The sequence below is a fragment of the Periophthalmus magnuspinnatus genome, chromosome 15, assembly GCF_009829125.3.
Source record: "Periophthalmus magnuspinnatus isolate fPerMag1 chromosome 15, fPerMag1.2.pri, whole genome shotgun sequence".
Classification (NCBI taxonomy): Eukaryota; Metazoa; Chordata; class Actinopteri; order Gobiiformes; family Gobiidae; genus Periophthalmus; species Periophthalmus magnuspinnatus.
The window spans coordinates 2,558,831-2,584,284 of record NC_047140.1 but is presented as its reverse complement, the minus strand read 5'-3'; the positions used below and the strand labels follow the sequence as shown (position 1 = coordinate 2,584,284).

The window sequence follows — 25,454 nt, the reverse complement described above, 5'->3', positions numbered from 1 at the left end:
GGATACTATTAGCCGTATTGAAAACGCTGAATATATCTTCATTACCACTGATGAATGTGCATTGTCGCTAAGTTTTGTTTTAACAATAAAAAAGACATTACTCCTCTAATGACTGATCTATGTTGACACTTTCAGGAAGCAAAGGTCACGGTAAACATCCGAGCATAAATCCACGCCTAACCCCAGCGCACAAAGAAGATGGTTATCTATACTGCATTCATTATATCATAAAGGTTGCAACGCTCCCAATGAAATCTGCTCATCCAAATGCTAATCACACAAGTATGCTAGTTTTGTACTTCTGCTGACTTTGTACAGTGGAACGTTTTGAGTTGAATAAAAGGCAACTCCACCTCAACCCAAATGGTGTAACTACCTGCAATCTCCTTGCAATATTACAAAGTATACACAGTGCAGCTCTGTGGGACACAGCTTCAGTGACAGTTAGAGTGCAGATGCATTTGACTTCCAGGAATCTTTGGAGTTTAGGTTCAGGTTTCAGGTTTTCATTATTTTCGTCTCCTTATGGAGAAATTTGGCTCGGGGCAGGGGTCAGTAGCATTAATATACAAATATGACATGAAATAACAAAAGACAAAAAGCACAATGTACAATCAGTCAGGATTCACACATCACAAAAAGTCACCCCAGTCCAGTACATTTTATGGACTGGGGTGACTTTTTATACCTGTCACATGGAAACCAATCTGTGCAAATGGGTTAAGTTATGTTGGCCTTTTATGTCTGTATCACATTATATGCAACCATAAACACATTTACATTCTAAACAAGCCTTTTTGGGCAATCATTGTAGTATTTCTCTTAGATATTATCATATCATGCTAAGAGATGATGGGAAAAGAGTTAGCCATTTGTATTTGTTTTTGAAAAAAAAAAAAAAAAAGTGCATTGATCAATAAGTGAAAATGTCATGTCATCTTTGCTATTGAAGAAAAGATAAAGCTGATCTGTGAGCACTTCTTTGGAAATCCCCCTTTAAAAAAATAAAAAATAAAAATCAATATCAGGACAACGTGATGTTTTGAGGTCAAGCCCTTCTTATTTTTGGCTTACTATTGTCAAAATAACAATTGTCAACCACTGGCTAGTATAAGACCGTCACATACAGACTACACTTGTGCAGCCTATAAATACTGATTTCAGAGCAAACCAAGAAGCCTGAGCACAACTCAGTCAGAGGGAACAGCTCCAAACAGACAGAGACTGTGTGTGCCCCACGTACAAAAAGCACAAATAAAACACCCCTAAACTCTGACAAGGAAGCTGTCAGATCTCATAACTTAACAAAAATAAATAAATGTGCCGCGAATAAACAAAATGATAAGTGTGTAAAATGTGGACTGCTAAACATCAGGTCTCTTTCCTCCAAATCTCTTTTAATAAATGAACTAATTGGCGACCTTAATATTGATCTGTTAGCCCTAACTGAAACATGGCTTCAGGAAAATGATTATGTTAGACTAAACGAATCTACACCATCAAGTCACATGAACTTTCAGAGTGCCCGGAGCACAGGTCGAGGTGGTGGTGTGGCCGTCATCTCTCATTCTAGTCTAATTCTCAGCCCCAAACCCAACTATACTTACCTCTCCTTTGAAAGCCTCGCACTCTCCATTACGTGCCCCAATTGGAAAAACCAAAAAGCTGTTATATTTATAATAATTTATCGACCTCCTGGTCCATATGCCGACTTCCTGACAGAGTTTTCTGATTTCATCTCAAGTTTAGTCTTGAACTGGGAAAGGATTGTTATAGTCGGAGATTTCAACATTCATGTAGATAACGGCAGTGATTGCCTCAGTAATGCTTTTGGTGCACTCCTGGATGGGATCGGTTTCACCCAGAGTGTGAATAAGCCGACTCACTGTCACAATCACACTCTAGATCTCGTTCTAACCTATGGTATTGAGATTAATGATCTAATTGTCCTTCCTCAAAACCCTATACTCTCTGACCATTTCTTAATTACCTTTCAATTTATACTAAAAGACTATCCAGCCCCACAGAAAAAAACTATAATGAAAAGAACATTATCAGATAAATCGGTTACAGAGTTTAAAGAAATTATTGAGCCATTACTGAAAGATATGTCATGTGACAATGGCAATAATTTTAATCCAATTGTCACTGATCGATTGGTTGACAGAACAATGCTCACCTTAAAATCTGCTCTCGATGTTGTAGCTCCGCTAAAACAGAAAAGCATTAAACCAAGACCTCCGGCTCCATGGTACACGTTACAGCTCAGGACACTCAAACAACATGTAAGACGCACAGAGAAGCTTTGGCGCCGCTCGCGCTCTGAGCAGTCTCTGAAGGCATGGAAGCTCTGCCTGCTCACTTATAAGGCCGCTCTGCGGAAAGCCCGAACTAGATACTATTCAAATCTAATAGAAGTAAACAAAAATAACCCCAGATTTTTGTTCAGCACTGTAGCCAGGCTGACAAACTCCCACACTGCTAATGAGTCTCTTATCCCCTCGAACATTAGTTGTGATGACTTTCTTCACTTCTTTGATTACAAAATCACAACCATTAGAGACAAAATTAACAAAGCTACTCCAAAAATCAGCTCTGAGCAAATCCAGTCTGTAATGTCAATATCCCATATGGACCCTCTAATAATATTAGATAAATTTACTCCTGTTGCTGAGGTGGAGATTACCTCAGTCATCATGTCGTCAAAACCATCAACCTGTTTGCTCGACCCTATTCCAATCAGACTCCTCAAAGAAGCCCTCCCCCTAATAATAGATTCCATCCATAACATATTAAATATGTCGTTAGAAAATGGCTACGTTCCTCAGTCCTTTAAGTATGCTGTGATTAAACCCCTTTTGAAAAAACCTAACCTAAATCCTGATGAATTAGTCAACTATAGACCTATCTCTAATCTTCCCTTCCTCTCAAAAATTCTAGAACGAGTTGTGGTGAAACAGCTCTGCCGCCACCTGCAGGACAATAATATATTTGAAAAATTTCAATCTGGATTCAGAGCTCACCACAGCACAGAGACTGCACTGCTTAAAGTAACAAATGATTTACTACTAGCTGCTGATAACGGGCTGGCTTCAGTCCTGGTCCTACTGGACCTCAGTGCAGCGTTTGACACCATTGATCACAACATTCTACTGCAGAGGTTAGAATGTGACATTGGAATCAGAGGGACCGCCCTCAAATGGTTTAAATCCTATCTATCAGATAGGTACCAGTTTGTTAGTATAAACCAGAGCACCTCTCCCTGTTCTAAAGTAGCCTGTGGTGTTCCACAAGGATCTGTGCTTGGTCCAATCCTATTTACTCTGTATATGTTGCCATTGGGTAACATTATCAGAAAACATGGCATTAATTTTCACTGCTACGCTGATGACACTCAGCTGTACTTATCAATGAAACCAAATCAGACTGATCAAATAGATAAACTCAGTGCCTGTGTGAAGGACATCAAAACCTGGATGACCTTGAATTACCTGCTCTTAAATCCTGAAAAAACAGAGGTCATTGTCGTTGGTCCCAAAGGTCAAAGAGATTCTCTGTCAGACCAGATATTCTCACTCGACAATGTGAATATAGCTTCTAGCCCTACTGTAAAAAATCTTGGAGTCCTATTTGATCATAATCTCTCATTCACAGCCCATATAAACCTAGCTTGTAAAACCGCATACTTTCACCTGCGAAATATAACTAAAATTAGAAATATTTTACCTAAAAACGATGCTGAAAAACTCATCCATGCATTTGTTACTTCCAGACTTGATTACTGTAATTCCCTGCTTGCCGCCTGCCCCAAAAGTACTATAAGGAGCCTCCAGTTGGTCCAAAATGCAGCGGCCAGAGTCCTAACAGGAACTAAAAGAAGAGACCACATCAGTCCTGTACTAAAATATCTGCACTGGCTTCCTGTCGAGCTTAGAATCAAATTCAAAGTCCTCCTCCTGACATACAAAGCCCTAAACGGTATGGCCCCATCCTATCTGCAAGATGCTATTGTCCCGTACCAGCCAAACAGAGCACTCCGCTCTCAGAATGCAGGACTATTAGTGGTTCCTAGAGTGTCCAAAAGTACAGTGGGAGGGAGAGCATTCAGTTACCAAGCTCCTGTGCTATGGAATCAACTCCCTGCTGATGTTAAACAGGCCCCCACAGTCTCTGTATTTAAGACCAGGCTTAAAACCTTCCTCTTCGGTATAGCGTATGACCAGGTTACTTAGTGAGGGAGTTAGGGTTATTAAAACCCGGGATAAGATAAGCTGCAGTAGGAGTAACTAGCTGGGGGAAGTATGGCAACCTGAGCACTATCCTCTACTTTGCCCTATTTTCTCATCAGCAATGCTATTCACATGTTGTCCCCTGTCCCACTCCCCCTGTGGAGTGTATCTCTTTCAGATGCCCCGATGACAGTTGGACCTCCTCCTTGCCTGGCTCTCCTCCTCCTCGCCCGGCTCTCCTCCTCCTCGTCTGGTCTCCTGGCCGATTTCTTATGTTGTCTGATTTTTCCTGTTGTGTCTGATTTTTCCTGTTGTGTCTGATTTTTCTTGTTGTGTCTGATTCTTCCTGTTGTTTTGTTTTTTGTGTCTTGGCGGCACGGTGACTGAGTGCCATCACTCATGTCTCACAGCAAGAAGGTTGGTTCGATCCCCGGGTCACCAGGCCTTTCTGTGTGGAGTTTTTCATGTTTCTCCCCGTGTCTGGATGGGTTTCCTCCGGGTACTCCGGTTTCCCCCATCAACCAAAACATGAACGCCCTTCGAGACAACTGTTGTTGTGATTTTGGGCGTTACAAAAATAAATGAATTGAATTGAATTGAATTGAATTGAGTTAATATTGACTTAAGATATTAACATTGTAACAGACCCACTTGTATTGAACGTTCCCCCTCACTAACTGGTATGTACTTTTACTATCTGCTGCTGTACTGGGCTGCTCTGATACACTGTGTCGTGAAGCATAATCAACAGCCTTTCCATGCACATAATGAAGAGTGGATTTTGTAGTAGATATTATGAAATGAAGCTTTACAGAGTAGCAGTTGTCTGTAATTGTGATAAGGGCTGATGAAAAATGTGCCATTCATAAATTATTCAGCAGGGCTGCGTAAGTGACATTGTGCAGAGGACAATAATGAAGATGGTTTGCTGATGTAACATTTCTGCAAAAAAAAAAAAAGAATTATCTGAAATTCTTTAAGCAGTTAAAATGTACGGAGGAGATTGATGGACAATGGTCTACACAAAATGATAGAAACATTTATTCAAGTACTGTACACAGTAGTCCCAGTTTCCCCAAAAGCAAATGTATATAACAGTACTATAGATGTAGTGAGTATTGGAGGTATGAGCTCACATCTGAATTGTCTTTATGGTCCAAGCCCTAATACTGAATATGTTCTATGTTCACAAAACATTGTGTGTAACTGCCTCAACATGTAATACTATCAGCTTTGGTTGAGGGAAATTTACTGTTACAGTACTGTGGTGCACGCAACTTTATAAAGTGGTCAGTGCCACTTAACATAATATGAATTAATATTTGCTCTGTTGCAGATCTTCAATTTACAGTTTTCTATTTTTATATTAATTCAACAATTTCCTGCTAAATGCATTTCAAGCATATGTTGTAGTCATTTGTCTATTTAAAATTGTAAAGTTGAATTTTAGAAAAAATACAAAATACAAATAGATTTCAATGCTAATGAACAATTTTTATTTAAATAAGTTTACAGTGGCGCCTTTTAACGCCTTCTGAAGGTGAAGCAACGACGCACAGGGGCCATGGATCTGCATAAATGCGCCATGACATCTCTTAACCTTTTCTTGATGCCTGACCAGACGGAGGTGCTCTTGTGGACACAATTGTTGCACACACACTGGTCCATCTCGCACCACAACAGGACGGGTCCTTTGTCCACACCATTGTTTGCAGCATCTGCCTCTTCTGAAGAGTCACCAACAGCGATCTCAGCCTGTTCAGGTTCAGCCGTATGCTCCTCGTTCAAACAGGAGCTGACCTCATCACCCTGGTCCATCTCAAACCAGAACAGGACGGGTCCTTTGTCCCAGAGCAGATCAGGGTCAGTGACGTTTGTGTCCATGCACAGGTTATTCTCCTCCACAGGCTGAATGATGAAGGAAACATCGTCATTTCCCATGACAGAGTGTCTGTCAGTCTCAGTCACAGGGCTGTAGGACCAGTCAGATTCCTCAGGTTCAGACGACACATGATGGTCCTCAGGAGGAGAGCTCACATCTCCAGAGGCCAGAGACGACTGTGGATTTTTGATTTAATTCTGATTTTGATTCTTGGTTTAATGCTTTTCTGTTTTAGCGGAGCTACAACATCGAGAGCAGATTTTAAGGTGAGCAATGTTCTGTCAACCAAGGACAACCAGCACAAATCCCATTTCTGCCTGTGCCACGAGGACGCAGAGACCAAACCTGGAGAGTATTTTTAAGGGCGATTACATGGAAAAGCAGGTCCATGAGCCCACCAGCAACAGGAGGTTTCCCCACAACCACCAGCACAAGTCAGGCCTGGCTGCCCAGGTCCAAGGAGAGGAAGTTGACTTACCAGTAGTGTTAGTACTGCTTAGATCAGCATTTCTGTATCTTTGTAGATTGGAGAGATAGTCCCTCATTTATCGCAAGGGTTATGTCTATAACCTGCAATAGGTGAAATCTGTAATCTGAAAAACCCCTCACCACACACTTTATACACTTTTCTCACACAGGCATAAACATTTTCTCACATTTCTCTCTTGTTTAAACACTCTAAGAGTTCAAACCTCCGTAGGTGCCTTTGTCGGTGCAGAATGTTTCATCGACATTGTGGGTTTTGTCGGAGAGAAAACTTGCAAACATACAGCACTTCAGAGTCACACTGTGATCCAACATTTATGTAAATTTGGCTGAATGCATTCTGTACTGTACAGGAGACACAGCACAGAGGAGACTGATGGACAATGGTCTACAGTCCCTCAGCCAAATAGGACCCAGAACACAATGCACCCATATGCTGTAAAAAAGCATGCAAAATTGCACTAAAAAAACAGTGAGACCGCGAAAGGTGAACCGTGATATAGTGAGGGACAACTGTACAACAAAACACTATTCCTACTACTGAATTCAAAACCTGTTATGTGGCTCCAGAAACAAGTGCCTTATTTGAAAATATGCCATTTATAATTTACCATAATGTGTGTATTTAGTTAGTACCTTCTGCTTGTCTCATAGGCTATGTTTTCTCACTGGTCACATGTAAGAACACATAGTTTTCTTCATATTTGAGTGTAAAAATATCCAAGATGAAAAAGTTAAGTGTTTGTGTCATCCTGAGAAAATCACAAAAGATAATAGCACTGATTGAATGAAATAGTCTTCACCTCCAGCTTACAGATGCCTTGTAGCTCAACTCTACAATCAGACCGGAAAATGAGATATTCAATACCAGACAGGTCCAATGTCTTGAGCTCTATCTTCCCTTTAAATAATCTACTTTCAGTTTTGGAATTTGTCCTAAAAAAGATATGTTAACAGCTCCACTGTGGCACTCAGCAAACGACATGCGCTGTTCTCCAAAAAGATAAAAGATCTCTCTGGTTTCCAAGCAGATAGGGAACAAAGCACAGAGCAAAAACAGAATAACAGAAACACACTGCGCTTTTGTAGACGAGTGTCAAAGAGAAAGATGGAACGGAAGCACCACAACATGTCAGATAAGAGAGGAGAGAGGGAGAAAGACGACACAGAGACAGAGAGAGAGAGAGAAGGGGAGGGAAAGAGGGAGAGGGGGAGGATCAAGGGACAGAATGAGAAAAAGCGTGAGGGGAGAGAGAGAGATAGAGAGGAAGACAAGGAGTGAGAGAGATGGAGGGAGAAAGAGAGAAAGGAGAGAAAGAAAGAGAGAGAAGGGTATAAAAATAGTGTAAAAGAGGGCAGAGAAAGGGCGAGAGAGGAGGGGGGAGAAAAAGAGAGGTACAGAAGAAGATGAATGAGGAGATTGGGTTAGAGAGATAAGAGCCATAATAGATGACATTGTCCTAACACAGAGCCGGTAACATGATTGAGTTTCCCTGTCTTATAAATCAGAGCTATAAATGAAGATAGCACGGACGTACAAAATGTGATCCACAGAGATGGACAGTCAGAGACGGCATTAAGATGAGCCATATACACTGCCACAGTCTGAAGCAAATGTAATATGTGTATATAAAATAAATAAATGTCTTTGTTCACTCCTAAAGTGCAATTTTCTTACATTATTAGCAAATATTGTTTGAAATAATAAGATGCCATTTGGAAATGCTTTGAAATAATAATTACCAATATCTGCATAGTTAATAAATATAGCCTAAACTTGTCAAAATTAAGTGATTTGAGGTCATATAACATTTTTGCATTGAAATCTTACATGAAAGTCTGTATAGATGGATAGCAGCAACAATAATTCCCATCGGACACAATGCCAGTAAAAAGGATTAAGTTTCCCTGTATCATAAATCTATCCTATAGATTAAAGTATAGGATTATCTAGCATTATGCCTATTTAAGGTCAAATGCATCCATAGTAGAATGCTTGTAAATCCGGTTAGAAGGTGAACAGAGAAAATATTAAATTACCGCCCATTAATGGATGAAATTTCCATTGATTTGCGTGTATTGATTGGGAACATAATTGACCCGGTGTGTGGTGGGAGAGATTACAAATACTGTGACTTACACGTCCAAGCAGAGCGGGTGCACTGTGGTATCGTTTGACCCGTCAGTCCATAGCAGCCAGCCGGGTAATCCTAGCGGCTGTGCTCCTGGTAGTGTGGTGGTGAGGGGGCAGCTCGGGGGGATTCTAGCCCCAGTAACACATCCTTTCTCCAGTCACAGCAGAGGCTCAGGGAGGGTGATGAGTTCAGGAGCAGTGAATCAGAGAGTCATGTGATATTGTCGAAACCTGACTGGAAATCAGAGCAAAACAAATCTGGTTAGATTAGAAGGTTTTAGTGTGTTTTTGAAGTACAAATAAACTCTTGTGGCACTGACTGTGCCATGACCAACCCAGGGATCAAAACCACAACTGCTAGTCTCCTTGGAAATTTTATTGGTTTGCCAGTGGTGTTCTATAGCATTAAACTTACCTGTGTTGTATTTCAATAAAGGTGTTTCTTATTGTAAAATAGATCAAATGAAAAACATGCCTTCTTAATGTGTGTGTGTGAGTGAGCGTGAGTAAGACTCAAGTAAGTAGGTAGCAAAAGAAGTACAGTATAACTACATTTGGCTTTCTTAATTCTCAAACTTTTCACAGCATATTCCTCCTCATATATTATATAATAAAATCTGGACTTCCTAAATCTGAACTAATGCATAACATAAGTATACATGAATATAGAACAGGCATGAACTGAACCCCAAATGAACTGAACCAAAGTATATGTAATTATTACATAGAAGCCCCAGCACAATAGGCAAGTACATGTTTGACCTTGGCCTTAATGTTTTTGTAAGCAAAAGTTTGTCATAATTTTTCAGTTTGCTGATGAACTGTTAACTGCATATAGGGACTTGTTGTTATTGCAGTGATTAAAAGTAACCAGTGCATTGTCCTGTAGTGCAGCTTCACATCTTAATCCAGTATTGGACTCTGCTCTTGCACTGCTCCACTGCTCAATCACAGATAAGTGGATTGAGTGGGCGACTGCATCTGTGCACGGCTTCAGTCTCACACAATGACTTAGCATTTCATTTCATCCGCAGTCTATAAACTCCTATACAGCAGCTGTAATATGCAGGGATAGATGATTTACATACATTTTCCTCTATGCTCCACTGTGTAAACCAATGCCAAAGGCTATTACAGCCTGCTGTTCTGCTCCTGTGAGCCTTCAGATCATGCTGTTCTGTGAGACAGTGTAGAAGAAAAAACTATTTTTGTATCATTTTCATTCAAAAAGTAAATTTTCCATTTGAGTGTCTTTAATAATTGTCTTATGTGGATTTGAATAGTTTATCCATCCATTTTCTTCCACTTCTCCGGGGCCAGGTCACATGGGCAGCAGGGACTCCCAGACTTCCCTTACTCCAGACTCCAGCTCCTCCGGTGGGACCCCAAGGCCTCCTCCTGGTGGGACATGCCCGGAACACCTCCCCAGGGAGCCGTCCAGGAGCCATACAGAACAGATGCCCGAGCCACCTCAGTTGCTCTTGACGTGGAGGAGCAGCAACTCTACTCCAAGCTTCTCTTGTGTGACTGAGCTTTACTGGGAAATTTACATTCCTACCCTCACCTATGGTCATAATCTTTGGGTAATGACCGGAAGGACAAGATACAAGCGGTCTGATGTGAATAGTTAATCATGTAATTTAGGTAATAGTATGCCACATTTTGTGTTTTATTTCGGCTGCGTTCAGACGTGGACACATACACAAATAAACAAGGACTAAACCTAGGAGTAAAGGACTAAGCCAAGACTGGAACGGGACTAAACCAAATCCAGATCAAACCAGAGCCAAAACAAGGCAAGTGAAACCTTTGTACTTCACGTGAAAGAAATGCAGAGTTTGTGATATTTTATTTATTTTTACTGTTATATTATTATTACTGATACTTTGGCCTTTCAGTCACATTTTAGCGGATTCTTATACCAGATGCTACACACACGCACACACTCACATACACGCACTCACAAACAAACACACACACACACACACATACACAATTTGAAATGTCTTGCTCAATGACACAATAACACTATTGGGATTTGAACATGGCTGCAGTTTCTGGACACAACTCAACCCACAGCTCTACTGTTACTTTGTCCATTTCTTACAATTTACTTATAACAAACCAACCACTTAAGCACTGCCATATTAAACATCATAAGGCTATTCCAAAACATCAGCTTGTCTGCAAACTCTCAGTCTGTTTATTTGCAATTTCCTTTCTCCGCTCCTACTGTAAAAAAACAATCTCCAAGCTAATCACAGACTATCCACAGTAATAAAGCATTTTCACTGTTAACTTAGCACGTGGGCTGCTATTCCAAGCTTGCACCTCATCTTCATAAATGTCACATTGAGTCAGCATCAACACCTGGTCTAATAATGTTTTATATGACCACTTTACGTGCCCCTCTTGTGCAAACAGTAATGAATCCATCCACCAAAACACACGGCTTACATGAAGTTGTAATCTGCACTAGTTACACAAAGACTGTTCTGTTATTCTATATCGACTTTTGAGAGGCAGCCCACTCGCTCCTCCGCTCCCACAGCCCACAGGTGTGATGCACAAAGCCATATTGTTAACTGTCGGCCAGGGAGAGTTGACAGAGAAGTTAGTAATAGAAGTGAATTAGTCAGAAAGCCCAGCTGGAGCAGTCTGTCAATAACAAGGAAATTAAACATAAAAAGAGGCAAGAGGTTAAACATGGGCACTCACTGTTTCCTCAAAAGGTTTAATGTTGGAAGTTTCAATATAGCAGGGTTTATATAGTAATACTTCATGCCAGGTCATCTTGTAAATTAGTAGTATAAATGTATAATGTAGCTGTTCACATAATAAATGAAAAAAAACATATGCACAAATACAAAAGTCAAAAGTGCAATATCATTTTTAATATTCGATTCGATTGTATTCTGGTAGATTTCAGATGTGTAAATGTTTCTGATTTTGTGCATATGTTGAATGTGGGTGCTATATGCAATAGTAAGCAGGGGTGATGCCAGGGGATGGGGGCTTGAGGGAGCCCTAGCCTCCCCTAGTGGCCAATGCTCCCCCACAGCTTTCATAACACATCCAGTCCCAACTAAAACTGTTGCAATGGCAACAGTTCAAAATGAGACTACAATAAAAAGAGAATTCAAAATTTGTTTTCATAAATCACTACAGGAGCTTATTTAAACCGGTTTAAAACAGCAAAGCAAACATGGTGTTAGTGCGCTCACATTCATATAAGACTCTGAATTAATATGTTAAGTGGGCACCCCCACTGAAAAAAAAAATGAGCTCCTCCGACCAAAAATGTGTGGTGCCGCTCCTGATAGTAAGTAACAAATGAAGTTAAACTGATATGCAACTGGACACAAAATAAACTCATTCAACACGTGTTTACTTTTCTACTCAGCATGCAGACGATCCATCTGTCAGATCAGTACAGTACTGCCAAAACAGTGCATAAGTACTGGTCTGTTCAGCAACTGATTATGATTATTCATTATCTATCTCAGTGGAGATATATGAACAGACCTAGAGGGAACCAATTTTCCAAATGATTTTTCAAATGGACTGAATGGAGTGTGAGAAAAATACAGATTTGATACTTAGTAAAATAAGGCCCCAATGTGCTTTTCTTCCATTTATAAACATGTCTGGTTTTATTCCATCTCATACAAATGTATTTGTAAGAAAATTATTACAGTTAGTCAATGCTTGGCGTCAGTACCATGTGACTTTTGACCTGGAGCGCAGACACCGATCACATCTGAAAAACTCACGCTGACTCACCAAATCTCTGAGGAGAAAATAATCATATGAACATGACACATTTCCCTTAGGTACCCTCGTCTAACTACACCACATTTAGACTATGTTTGGAGAATGGATTCAAGTGCACATGTTTTCAATATGTTTGACATTTCACAGTTTATAATGCCAAACTATTTCTCACATGCTTTTTACTGGTACACTTGACAGAGCCTTAAAGAACACATATTAGGCAAATCTGACTTTTTTTTTTTGTGTGTGCTTTTAACCACGTTATATTGTTGTCCTCTCATCAAAAACATTCCTGGAATTGTAGTGTACATTTTGTACATTTACATTTGTTTCATTAATCCATTCCAAAGTCTTCTTCTCTGAGCACTTAAAAATGCTCCATTTGTATTTGGCCTATTTAGTCGCGTCACTGGTAAAAATCCGGACTTCAACCCAGTTTTAAGCCCATAACCATCGCCACACTCATTCTACAGTCAAATTCTGTTCACATGGTTCCATTAGCATAGCATTCATAAGGATAAGGACATTATTGTTTCATCTCTGATTCCCATTGCTGACAACAGAGGGAGCACCAACGCCTAAATGCCTCATTGGAAATGGACGTGCTGAAGTTTAGATAGTATATCTTCCGAATGTAGACATTATTTTAGAAAATGTGAAATACTTATACTAAGGACCAAGCGCATGTTTAAAAAGGAATTCAAGTCACAAGAATGCATGTATGTGTTCTGTTATGTCCTTCTTTATCCTAAATCTTTACTTGTATTATTATGGATCTCTTTAACCCAACCTTCATAATACCATCTGTTGTTATACATGGGTGTATCTCTTGTTTGTTAGTCCCTGCATTCCTATGGGAAGATGCATCCAGCAGCCTCGAGCCACTTGGACTAGACTAAACGGGTACAATTGTTTTGATGGTACATATACTGTATGTATGATCATTTGTGAGCTGAGGGCGAGACGACACTATCAGAGACAACAGCTCTTTGACAATTGTGCACAATTGATTCAATAAACTAGACTCTTTCAGACTAGACTCTCTGATTCAAGACAACTTCTCTGTTTATTTTTATATTGTTACGTTTTTTTCCTATTAGAAATTCCACAACAGTTCTTTAAATGACATTTTAGCACTACCATTAGCAACATAATGCTAAAAGATAAATTCTCATGATAAGTTTTGTTACAAAAAAGGTACAAATCAAATGTGGGACATCGATTAAATTCAGATTTGGGTTAAATGTTTGAAATGGTAAGAGCTGATGATGGAACAACAATCATAATATCTATAAAGACATGTATGAACCATGTTAATTTCATTTCATAATGTATTTCTCCTTGAATTCTCTGGGGAATATTTAATGAAACTATATTCATCTTATTATTCTTCTATCAAAATTGGCTGCAAAGATGTGCCTGTGATTACTGCCAGCAAATGCACTTCCATTCTGTGGCTTTCTTCCATTGACTAAAACAGGAAACATGGAAGTCATTCATGTTTTATGAGGAGTGCCATCATCATCACCGCGCACTCTATGGTTCAATCTTGAATTTAGACCAAAACAGACATAGCTGAAGTCAGTTCCTTTCATGTCATAGTAAAGTATTAGTAAAGAATTGTGTTAATGTGAAGTTGTTTATAAATCAGTGTGTCATCTTCTCACCACATTTTAGTGTCTAATTTTAGCCAAGCGTGTGGACTCGGCCTAACAGCGTCCAATCCAGCGGTGACGTCTTTAACCCCAGGGGCACACGGGCGTCTAGGGGAGGATGAGTTTTTATATATAAAGGCAAATCTAGGTCTGTGCAGAAATAGGATGCACACATATCTCATCTGCTAGAAGAAATGGGAATCACTGGGAACTGGATGATACACAGTACATGGCTTCAACACAACGTTATGTCGGTACAGACTATTAGCATAGTAACCAACAAAACATTATAAGGGCTGCAGTAACAAAGGTCAGTGATTCAAATCCAGCTCTGATTGGTACATTCCGTCCTTGTGTCCCTGGGCAAGACACTTCACCCACCTTGCTACATATGAATATTAACAGATAGAAAGTCTCCAACTGAAACTGAAAATGACACATATAAAGGTGAATCAAGGGTCAATCCTGAATCATAGTCATTACATCTTTGCCTCTCACCCGCATGTAGCACAGGAATAAAAAGTAACATGTGTGAGTGTGGTTTTCAAAGTAGATGTTGCCTGCACAATTGGTACTTTGTATAAAGTGTGGTAGAATGACCTGAATGATCTCCTCTCCAAAGTATCTCACAACAATAACATGCTTTGCCAGCTGCAGTGAGGCACATATGCTAATTCTTGATAGAAATGCTAATTCTCCAGCAAAGTGTGACAAGGACAATACAATGTTAAACCTGCATGGATCTAATGCATATGGTGCAATGTGCGCTATTGTATTGTCTATAAAAGCTCTTTAAATTTGATAATAACCTATATGTCTCTGTTCTGAATACTTCTGTAGGTAATGCCGAGTAGTTGGTACACAATTACTTTGCTATTGATTAAGGATAGGGAAGGTTGGACTATTTTGTGCACTGAAGCGTTAAGTGGAAAGTCAATACTCTTCAATTAAAAGCTTGTAAGGTGTTACATATGGAATCCCTGTTTTTAAGTTTGACAGAGGAGTGGTGAAATAGAGGAGTTGGTCTTTGCTGAAAGATGAATAATATTTAAACAAGAACATGATAATGTACTGTATTTTGAGTAACCATTACTGTAAATGTGATGATGTTTATTATAGTGCAAATTTGCACAAAGACATTTTACATTTTCTATTGCAGTTCAATACTATGTAGTTTTAATATCTAATACTTTTTACTTGAACAATATTATTTGGAATAACTTTTTTTCTTGTTCTTAGTTAATCTGTAGTTATGTCCAAATAGTAATGTAGCCTAACTCTTACCAGTTTGAGTACAAATTTGGGCTATACTCTTCCCAGCCGCCTCTGATCTTTGTCACTTGCACACATGGCTATAATGGACAGCACTGCCCAGGTGAGGTGAATCATGTTGACAGTTTTTGGCACAACTATTGCTTTTGTCACACCTTGAGCAACAGCTATTAGTCAAGTGTCAAACACTATTGGGATCACTTTGGCTTTTCTGTGGCATCAATAGAGCCTCTACAACTGAGAAATTCTACCCAGTCAGATTGAAAAGTCATAACCTTGGGCATTCCTGATAAAATGTGCTTTATAATACCTTCTGGGGATGTCATTCACCAAATATGTATTATCCAAAAGAAGCTAATATTTCTGAAATTATTTATTTAAATAAAATAACCCTGAACCATTCATTACCAAGCCAGGGCTAAATTTGTGAAAGAGAAGATCTAACTGGGAGTACACCAGATCTAATCACAATACCAGGATAAACCACCAAACTCGAACTGATCCAGGTTATGCCTACTAAACCAGATCTAAACTAGAACTATTTCAGTCCACTGTGGACTAGTCTGTTGATCAGCTCCAGTTTGTATTCTCCTTGCAATTAGGCCTAAATGTAGGTTGTGTAACTCTTTAATTAGACCAGTTCATAAATGAGGCTCATTCTAAAATTAGCAGTGGTGTGAACAGTTCTAAATGAGGCTAAAGGCCTACAGAATGATCCACAGTGTAGCCTGTACCCACAGGGCACTGCTGGCTGGTACATTAGCTTGAACGTGCTTCAGGCATGTGATAATCAATATTAGGATGCTAGCCTTGCACTGCTACTCTCCACACGTGATCTATTGCAGTTTACTATAGTACAGTAGCAGGCCTGCACATCCTCAGCCCCCTGCACCAAACCTTTCTCTTTTTATTCGCCCACACAGCACATGCTTAGAATGTAAATGTTCAAACAGCATTTGTCCATTACGCACTGTCTGCCACTGTGGCTGTCACGACTCTAAACACAAGCTAGAACGAAAAAGGCCATGCTCTTTATTGGTGGTCGAAAAGGCGTGAGGATGTGCTCTACTAACCCATATTTACGCCAGTGATGATGCTGACTGTGCTGAGGAATGGCACAAGCGAAGCCTCGCACATAAACACATTTATAGCAAAGATAGAGGCAAATACGCAGTGCATATAATGAAGCTAAATGTACAGTAATAAATCACATAAAAGCACGTTCCATGAGTGCCGCATCTTACCGTCCTACAGCGCTGACCTCGCCTCGCATCGAGCCCAAGATGCCGGCGCCTCGCAGCACAGCGCGCGCGGAGACGGATGGAGGGGGTGGAAAAAACAAGACAAGTTGTCAAGAGCGTGCGTCCGGAGTGCGTCAAGCCTGTGTGCCCCTTACGGTTCACGTTTCCCGGTGAATTCTCAGAGGATGTGTTTGCACTCGCCTCCGTGTGCGCGTGAGTGGAGCGGTGTGGAGAAGTGACGGTGGAGGCTGCGGACACGGACCCTCCCCCCGGGGCGGACAGCTGGATGGATCAGGTGGACACACTAACCACAGCAGCATCGCATTCCTTCATAGCCCACCGGACACATTATAAAGGCCAGGTCCACGCGCAGAGGAAAGGAGAGGAGCTTTGGTCCTTTTGTGCGTTTTTTCATCCCCTGTGGTTTCTTTTTCTTACACTGTCTGACATTTTCGGATGTGACGTGTTCAATAGGGCTTTAATTCTCTGACACTGGTGTTCCTCAAGGGTTTTTACGTTGAATTCACGTTGACCTTAAAGTATTCCCACCAGAGACGTTGCTTTATCCATATGCCTAAATGTAAGTTCATATTTTCATGGCATTTTAAGATCATAACCTATGTTTATATCAGCTATAAAATATTACAGTTATCTTGTACTTTCGAAGAGACAACCTTTTGTGTTTTAAAAGAAACACAAAAGGTAGTGAGAAATCCCCTCAGGGTAAAAAGGCCATTCAAGGATTTCGCATAATATTGAATAACGCCCCCTGCTGGACAAAGTAGGCTAAAGCGTCAAACCAAACAAGCTAATTATTAGGCTATTAATAATAATGCCTTGTATTCTGTGGTAGGATACTGTAATATAGACATGAATCGGATGGCCATTGCAGCTCATATAAGATTTATTATTGTGCAAACATTGGGCAGCCCTTTGTGCTTTTTGTAAGGTTAAAAATAACAGAAGCTGGGGGCAGTGTGGTAGGACATGGTTTAAAAGCCTCTCTTCTCACAAACAACTCATGCATATTTCAAGTTTGCCACAGCGCAGGCCACTTCCCTCATACAAAAAGATTTCTTTGAATTTATTTATTATTTTATGCCACAGACACACTTAAGACACTTTAAGTTTTTATACTGAGTTTGTTGTGATGTAACCAGCAGTTGCATGGAACAACATGTTATCTTGGTTATATTATTATTTTTTTAATATTTGTCATTAGTCACAGTAATTGTTTCTGTGTTATGTTTTAGTGAATAAGTTGCCATCAAATTTAGCATTACATTCTCAGAATGCAGAAAAAAAGCAGGACTGATTCTAATGCTCACAAATTTGCAAACAGTTGATTTGACAAAATCTGCTCATGATTAAAATGTTAAGTATTTCTTGTATGTGTTTCTGCAGTGTTCAAAATAAATGATTAAATGGAATTGAAAATTAGATCTCCCTTCACTACCCAATAAAACCTACAAGTCTAAGTGAACAAGGATTCAAACAATATGCACATTTGTCCATAATGATATAACAATATAAAGCCAGTGAACGTTTGTTTTAATGGATTCAGTGCACTAAATACTGAGCTAAATATAGAGAAATGCATTTGACTTTGAAGAGGAGCAGTAGCACACTGTACCTGCCACCTGAGGGCAGTGTTGTACCAATTAGTTTTGATCCTGCTCCAACGCAGTCACTGTCCCAGACATGGCCACAGTGTTGGACTGACCTGGTCCATTTACCTGGTTATAGATATATAAATACTCCCATACTTTCAATCAGAACTGCCATATCCACCTGTTTACATTAGGTTTTTATTTATTATTACTTACCAATGGAAAAAGAAACCCAAAATGGTATTATTGTAAAATGACATATTTTTTCAACAGTTAGTTTTATAAGTAGGTAACATAAACCTAAACAAAACTGTACAATTGTCATTACACTTATATTAATGAGTAGGCCTATGTAGTTCAGTGAAATTTTGGATAGACAAAAATAGTTTTTAATCATGATTGATTCCAAAAGAATAATAATAATAATAATAATAATAATAATAATAATAATAATAATAATAATAATAATAATAATAATAATAATAATAATAAATATAAATATAAACTCCTGGGACTACATATATATATAGTCCCAGGACCTTATCATATAAAACCTCTGATACTATGATACCATATATTACAGTGCTGTTACGTCCCTGATAAGTAGTTCTAAAGAAATGACAAAAATAACCCATGTGTCCATTAGCGTGCAGAATGGGCTAAGCTGCCACATGCATTAGCTACACCCATTTGGCTGTTCAAGGCTGATGAGACCTTTATGGAGGAGGATGTTTGCACCTGAATATAAAAGTGACTCCTGTCCCAAAACAACCCTGAAAACTCCCCAATCTGGCCTTCATATCTTTATTTTATCAGACAAAATAAATGGAAGGTGTGAGCCGGCTGCCGTTCTAATGGGCTCTCAACACAATTGTTTTTCTTCAGGCATTACTCTGTCAGCGGGCTGTTGACTTGTCCTTTTACTAATGACTCATTAGGCTCAAGAAGTTTGGTTGAAAGTTAACTTCAGTGTGCCATTGGATTTTACCCAGGAGTGACTGAAATAGACACAGACAAATGAGTGACAAGTGTAGTTCATCCTTAAGATCAAGGTTCAGAATATTTGTTCCCTGCATTTGACCCATACACTATATATATATATATATATATATATATATATATATATATATATATATATATATATATATATATATATATATATATATATATATATATATATATATATACATATATATATACATATATATATACATATATATATACATATATATATATATATATATATATATATACATATATATATACATATATATATATATATACATATATATATATATATATATATATATATATATATATATATATATATATATATATATATATATATATATATATATATATATATATATATATATATATATATATATATATATATATATATATATATATATATATATATATATATATATATATATATATATATATATAAATGGACATAGCCAACCTGCTAGCCACTGCGTTCCAAGTAGGAAGTACATGGGCGCACTTCGAGACAACTGTTGTTGTGATTTTGGGCGTTACAAAAATAAAATGAATTGAATTGAACTTCCGGCTCTATCAACTCTAGCTCCAATTCACTTTTTCTGTAAAACCTGTCACCCCCCTCTCTGTAACTGCTGCTGTCATATTCGTCATTTGCTCTTAAAATATTCGCATTATCCCGCTCTACATGATGCTGGAGTTTTTATTTGGTTATTGTGTCTCTAAATCAAGATATGAACATTAATAACAGATCAATGAAGCGCCTTCTTTCCTCGTGTTCGCTGCGTTAGCAACAGGTTTGATTGACAGCGCCTGCTTTCTGCTAAACCAGCAGTGCGGGCGGGAAGGGGCGTTACCTTTAACAGCCTTGCTCTGGATTGGCTCTTTGGTTGCTATGATACTCACCGTCAGAATTCCAGAACTCAGCTCCAATGTGGCCCCTATAACCGCCAGCCTTAAAGAGTTTCATTTGACTGGAGCCGAACGCTGTGGTGACGTCACACTCACTTAAACCACTTCTTCATACGGTCTATGATTATACTTACATCAGTAATGCTTAAGTTACTCATTAGAAGCAGTGGATAATAATAATAATGATTATAACATTACATTAATATATATAGAGAGCTTTTCCAGATCTCCCCAAAACACTTAAAAATGTTGTGCATTATTCATTCATTCAATATGATGGTGTTAAGGTACTATTGTAGTCATAGATCTGCTCCACTGGCCCCTCCGACTACCACCAACCACTCACAAACCACATAGTAGGCAAGGGTCATCTGGTGGTCATCTGGTGAGTTTAGATCAGACGGTATGCGGTAAGGCCACAAAAGGTGACACAAGTCTATTGACAACTTGAGCATGCACGTGCAGGAGTAAACTCTTTGTATATGTTTAGGCTGAGAAATAAATCTGATAGTCTGGCACATCTTAAAAAAAAGAAGGAACCAATCAGCAATGCAATAAAATAAAACAAAACGAGCTACTCTGAATTTAAAGAGCTGAATGTAAGATTTACATTTTATTTACATTTTCAGTTTATAAACTTGCCCTATCTATGTCCCCAGATACAAGGTAAAAATGTTCTTTTACTGATAACGACTGTAGTGCTGATTTATTCTCAGTCCAATCAGAAAGTGGAATGGGCATCACATTTGGGTTGCCAGTTTCAATGTTGAAATCCAATTGAAATTCAGTTGCTACTGTAGCCTCTGACTGAATTCTGAGATTCTGAGCTTTCACATGAAGCATGGCTGTTCCATATACTGAGAAAACTTATATGTGTCTCTATCTGCAGATTAAAACACTGGCAAACGCTAATGATTTACACACTGTTCAGTCTTTAAAACATGGAAAACAGACCTAGTTCATTTGCAAAAGTTTTGCATTGGTCCAAAGTTATTGCATACTCACTAACATTATGCATTCCAAGCATCCTAATTATTCACTGTGATGAGTTTATAAGCGCTTTTCACAACTTTCAGAGACCGGAGCAGAGTTTTTCCATCACTTTAAAGCAACAACAACATGCTAACCACGGACTTCCTGATTATTGAACAGTAAAACACTGTTTAATTAGATGCAGACAGTACAAAGCAAACTTATTTTGATCTTAAGAGCTGCTTATACACTATAGCTGTACTGGGGCAAGACACATTCACCCAAATACAAAGAAAAAAAAAAATTGGGGAGAGGGATATTGTTTTTTAGTAACTGGTCAAATAAGGATATGCTGTTTATGGGATATATGAGACTTACTCGCAGATAAATTACAGTGATGTTGTAGATTTTCCCAATCTACAACATCCCCTTTTCAGTCACAAGATGGGGCCAGTGCCTTTATGCTCCATCCGTACCACCAGCCACTGAGCATCATACTAGAATACTTGAATTCAAAGGCCACAGCGAAATAGATATAATGTATGTTTGTACAATGACAGCTCTGTCCAACACTCATCATCGACCACCCTTGACCATGAAGCAGCCTGCCCTCTGTCGTAGTATCCTTCTGAAGTCGCCTTATTTGATGACAGGTTGCTTGGTGCGTACTGACCGCTGGCTAGAGTATCAATCTCTCTTCCTCTCTCTTGCCTGCTGGCTTTCACAGCACAGTGGACAGAAGAGCTAGCTGTATTACAAAATGCTTTATCCCTCATTAACCTTCATAGAGTGGGTATCATAGGGATTTGAGCTCGGCCACGCTACGAGTAGGTGAGGGGACAGGAGACAGGTTGCAGTAGTGTCCTCTTTCTTCTCCTCTTCTCCTCCTCCTCTTCTTCCTCTTGGGGTCATTCCTTAACGGCGCCTGACAGCCTCTGCAGATAAGACAGCCACCTCTGATAAGAAAATGATGAATGATATCACACTTTTCATTGAAATTCAATTCGCATTTGGGCTCAGGAGAAAAATGCTGACTCAGAAGCGGTTCCACACACAGTCCAAACATAAATATACAGTAGTAGTGAAGTGGTCCAGAACAGGGCTGTAAATGGTCTATGGTAAAGAATGTGATTCACTCAACTGATTGATTCTATACTTTTGTTTTAAAGTCATGTATTTTTTCTGTCAAGTACTTTTTCTATAAAGATGTTTTTCCTGATGGACCTATTTGAAGCCTTATTTATCTTTATCTATTTATCTTAATGTGCTACCCTTTCACTGTAGGCAGAGATTTTTCAAAAACGTTATTTTATTATTTTTCTGTTGAAAAGTGATGATGCAGTTAGATTTGGTTAATGGTCAAAAGGTTTGGTTTGATACTAGAGTATCAGACATCACCTAGTATAATAGGTGAGTTGCACTGTAAACATGTGGATTTTACCCATAATATTTGCTCTCGATCTATTCTGGTGTGAATCCCTCTAAAAATGGAAAATGGTCATTCTAATAAGCAGTCACCCTTTTTTCAGAAAGTTACAAGTTTTGGAATTGTATTAAGGTATAGATATTATTCATGACTACACCGGCTTGTCAAGGATGATCTTGTCAAATTTCTGAAGCTAAGCAAGACTGGGCCTGGTTAGTATTTGGATGGGAGACTGATGGGAACACCAGGTGCCACAGTGGGGTAGAAGCAAGAAAATCCTGTTTTGATCATGATTCGCTCACCTTTAGTCAGTTAAGAAATGAATGTACTTTCTTAATCAAAAATGCTAAAGCAGTATATAAGTTATCAAATACTGCTGACAGCCTGAATGACCTGAAATGTTTTTGGAAAACAATCTAATCTCTTTCTGCAAATGATAAAACTCAGTCCTTGCCAGCTTTCATTGTTACTTAATCAACCTTTATTTGAAATAAACATGAAATGTTAAATTGCTTTAACGAGTATTTTATTTCTTCTGCATCGTCAGAAAACCCAAATGTTAATGCAGCTCCAAATGGTGAAAACTTTTTCCCAGCATCGAGGCACCCTTTACAGTCGAGGAGGTGCATAAAGAGTTCAAACTTCTTGACACACAAAAAAAGTCACACAGCCCAGATCGAGTGGATCCCTATTTTACGAAAATAGCAGCTAATTTTATAAGAGAACCTCCCTGCACATTTTGAATCTGACCTTGGAAACATTTTGAAATCTGCCTTTATATTCTGCAGTTTCACAGAAAGTGACCCAAATGTCTTAAATAATTACAGACCAATTTCTAAATTGTCAAACCTGTCCAAGATTTTATGAAGTCTAATAAACAACCTCCTTAATTCAGACAGAAAAAAGGCAATGTCCACCTGCAATCTGACCAGAACTGAAGAAGTGACTTGGACTCAAAATACTTTTTGTCAGGTTGACAGAATTACATTTTTCTTTCACTATTTCAGATTTCACAGGGTCTTCAGATGAGTTACCAGTTACTCCAGGTGTGCCACAAGGGTCTCTACCAGGCCCACTTCTTTTTACAATTTATATTGTAGGACAGAACTTTAAAAATGCAAGTTGTCATTTTTACACTGATGACATGATCATATATTCTTTATATATTCATATATTCACATCTTCACTTACAGAAGTCAGTGAGAATCTACAAAATGATTTGACTGTTGTTTGCTACAGCTTTCCTGAACTGAAACTTTCAGTGCAAACAAAACTAACTGATGCCTTTCTGTACAAGTAAAAGCAAACACCTGATGGCTCTGTAAGTGAAGTTGTAAACTCTTTTAAATACTTGGGTGTCATAATGGATGTTTCACTGTCTTTTAAACCTATATAGACTCCCTTGTCAAAAAGATGTGCCTTTAATTGATTGAATTTTCTTAAGAAATAAGTTGTCTTTTTCTTTCAATGGCAGGCAGAGACTTGTTGCTGCAACCTTCCTTCCTGTGTTGGACTACAAGGGCCTTTAATATATGCATACCCCAGCACAAGCACTATGTTCACTGGATTCAATCTTTCATGCCTCCTTGTGCTTTATAACAGGCTGCAGGGCATGGACCCACCATTGTGAACTGTTCTCCTGTGTTGTATGGCTAGCTTTAGCAACTAGCAGCTCACACACTGGTACAGGATTATTTATAATGGACTTGTGGGTCTTCCTCCTCCATACCCAAGTATGTATCTTCAGCGCAGGCATCATGGACCTCACACTTTGCATTTTTAGGATGTCTACACACTGTCCCTAGTGTCAGGACAAAGAGGGGAAAATATGCTCCTGGTAATTGGAACTCCCTACAGAAAACGGTCATCACTTTGACGGCCTCTTGAAAGACCTGGAAATGCAATCATTGACCTGTCACTGTTTCAAACTTTTATATTGTCTTATATTGTTTGTTTATATGAAATGCTTTGTTTGTGGGTGTTGTTGATGCCTCTTGGCCAGGACTTAAAAAAGAGATCGTTGAATGGGACTTCCCTGGTTAAATCAAGGTTAAATGAATAAATAAAGTATTTAAAAAACTGTTATTATGTCCAAATTCAGTTACATTGCCAAGTATGAATGTGTTGTGTGTGCGTGAGTGTTGGTGATGATCAGAGGGGACGATGGTGCAAATTTGCAGCCTCACTTCCATCAGTCTGCCCCAGGGTGACCACGACGAGTATAGAGTGAATGAATAATACATTGTCAAAAGTTTGGATGCCTTGAAAGGCAGTTTATAAATCCATTGCATAATGACAGTGGTCACAGTATACTTTCATAATGATATATAAGGATATATACAAACCTGTGTAGACCTGGTGCACATCTCCATTCTTTCACTGAAATCTCTTTGGGGATGTTCTGCGATGATGAGGGCAAGTAGAAATATTTCAAAATCAGAAATAATATTTGGTTAACAAATAAAAAATCTGCTTTATAAAATTATGCAGTCAGTAAGTAAAAGGTATTATGTATACATTGGATGTGTGTAATCTAGTAGCCACATAACTATCCAGATATAAGTGTCATTGTTACACAAAGGGACATTTTTTAAAAAGTTTGTGGGAGCCTTATGCAAGATGCTTTTTTGGGAAGTCAATGTTGAGAGCTCCCTGTATACCTAAAAATATGCATGCTCATTCCACAATCAATTTCACAGCACGGCTAATTTTAACAACAGCATTTTCTTTAAAGGCGCGGTGCCATATTCTTACTGTCTTAAAAACAGAAAACTTGACTAGTTCATTTTAAAATGTCCTACCATCCTCTTCACGGTGGTGATTTTACAAATGCATTTCATAACTTTCAGAGGGCAGAGA

The 25,454-nt window shown here is 38.8% G+C and overlaps 1 protein-coding gene across 1 annotated transcript in view; it reads right to left on the bottom strand.

Moving 5' to 3' along the window:
* Positions 1–16,728, bottom strand: part of LOC117382700 (receptor-type tyrosine-protein phosphatase epsilon-like) — a 39,220-nt gene extending 22,492 nt beyond the window's left edge. The window contains exons 1-2 of the mRNA XM_033979930.2: positions 16,677–16,728; positions 8,738–8,966 (exon numbers count right to left, since the gene is read on the bottom strand). The gene's annotated coding sequence lies outside the window, so the exon portion shown is untranslated. The remainder of the gene's footprint in view (positions 1–8,737; positions 8,967–16,676) is intronic.
* Between the last annotated feature and the right edge of the window lie 8,726 nt (positions 16,729–25,454).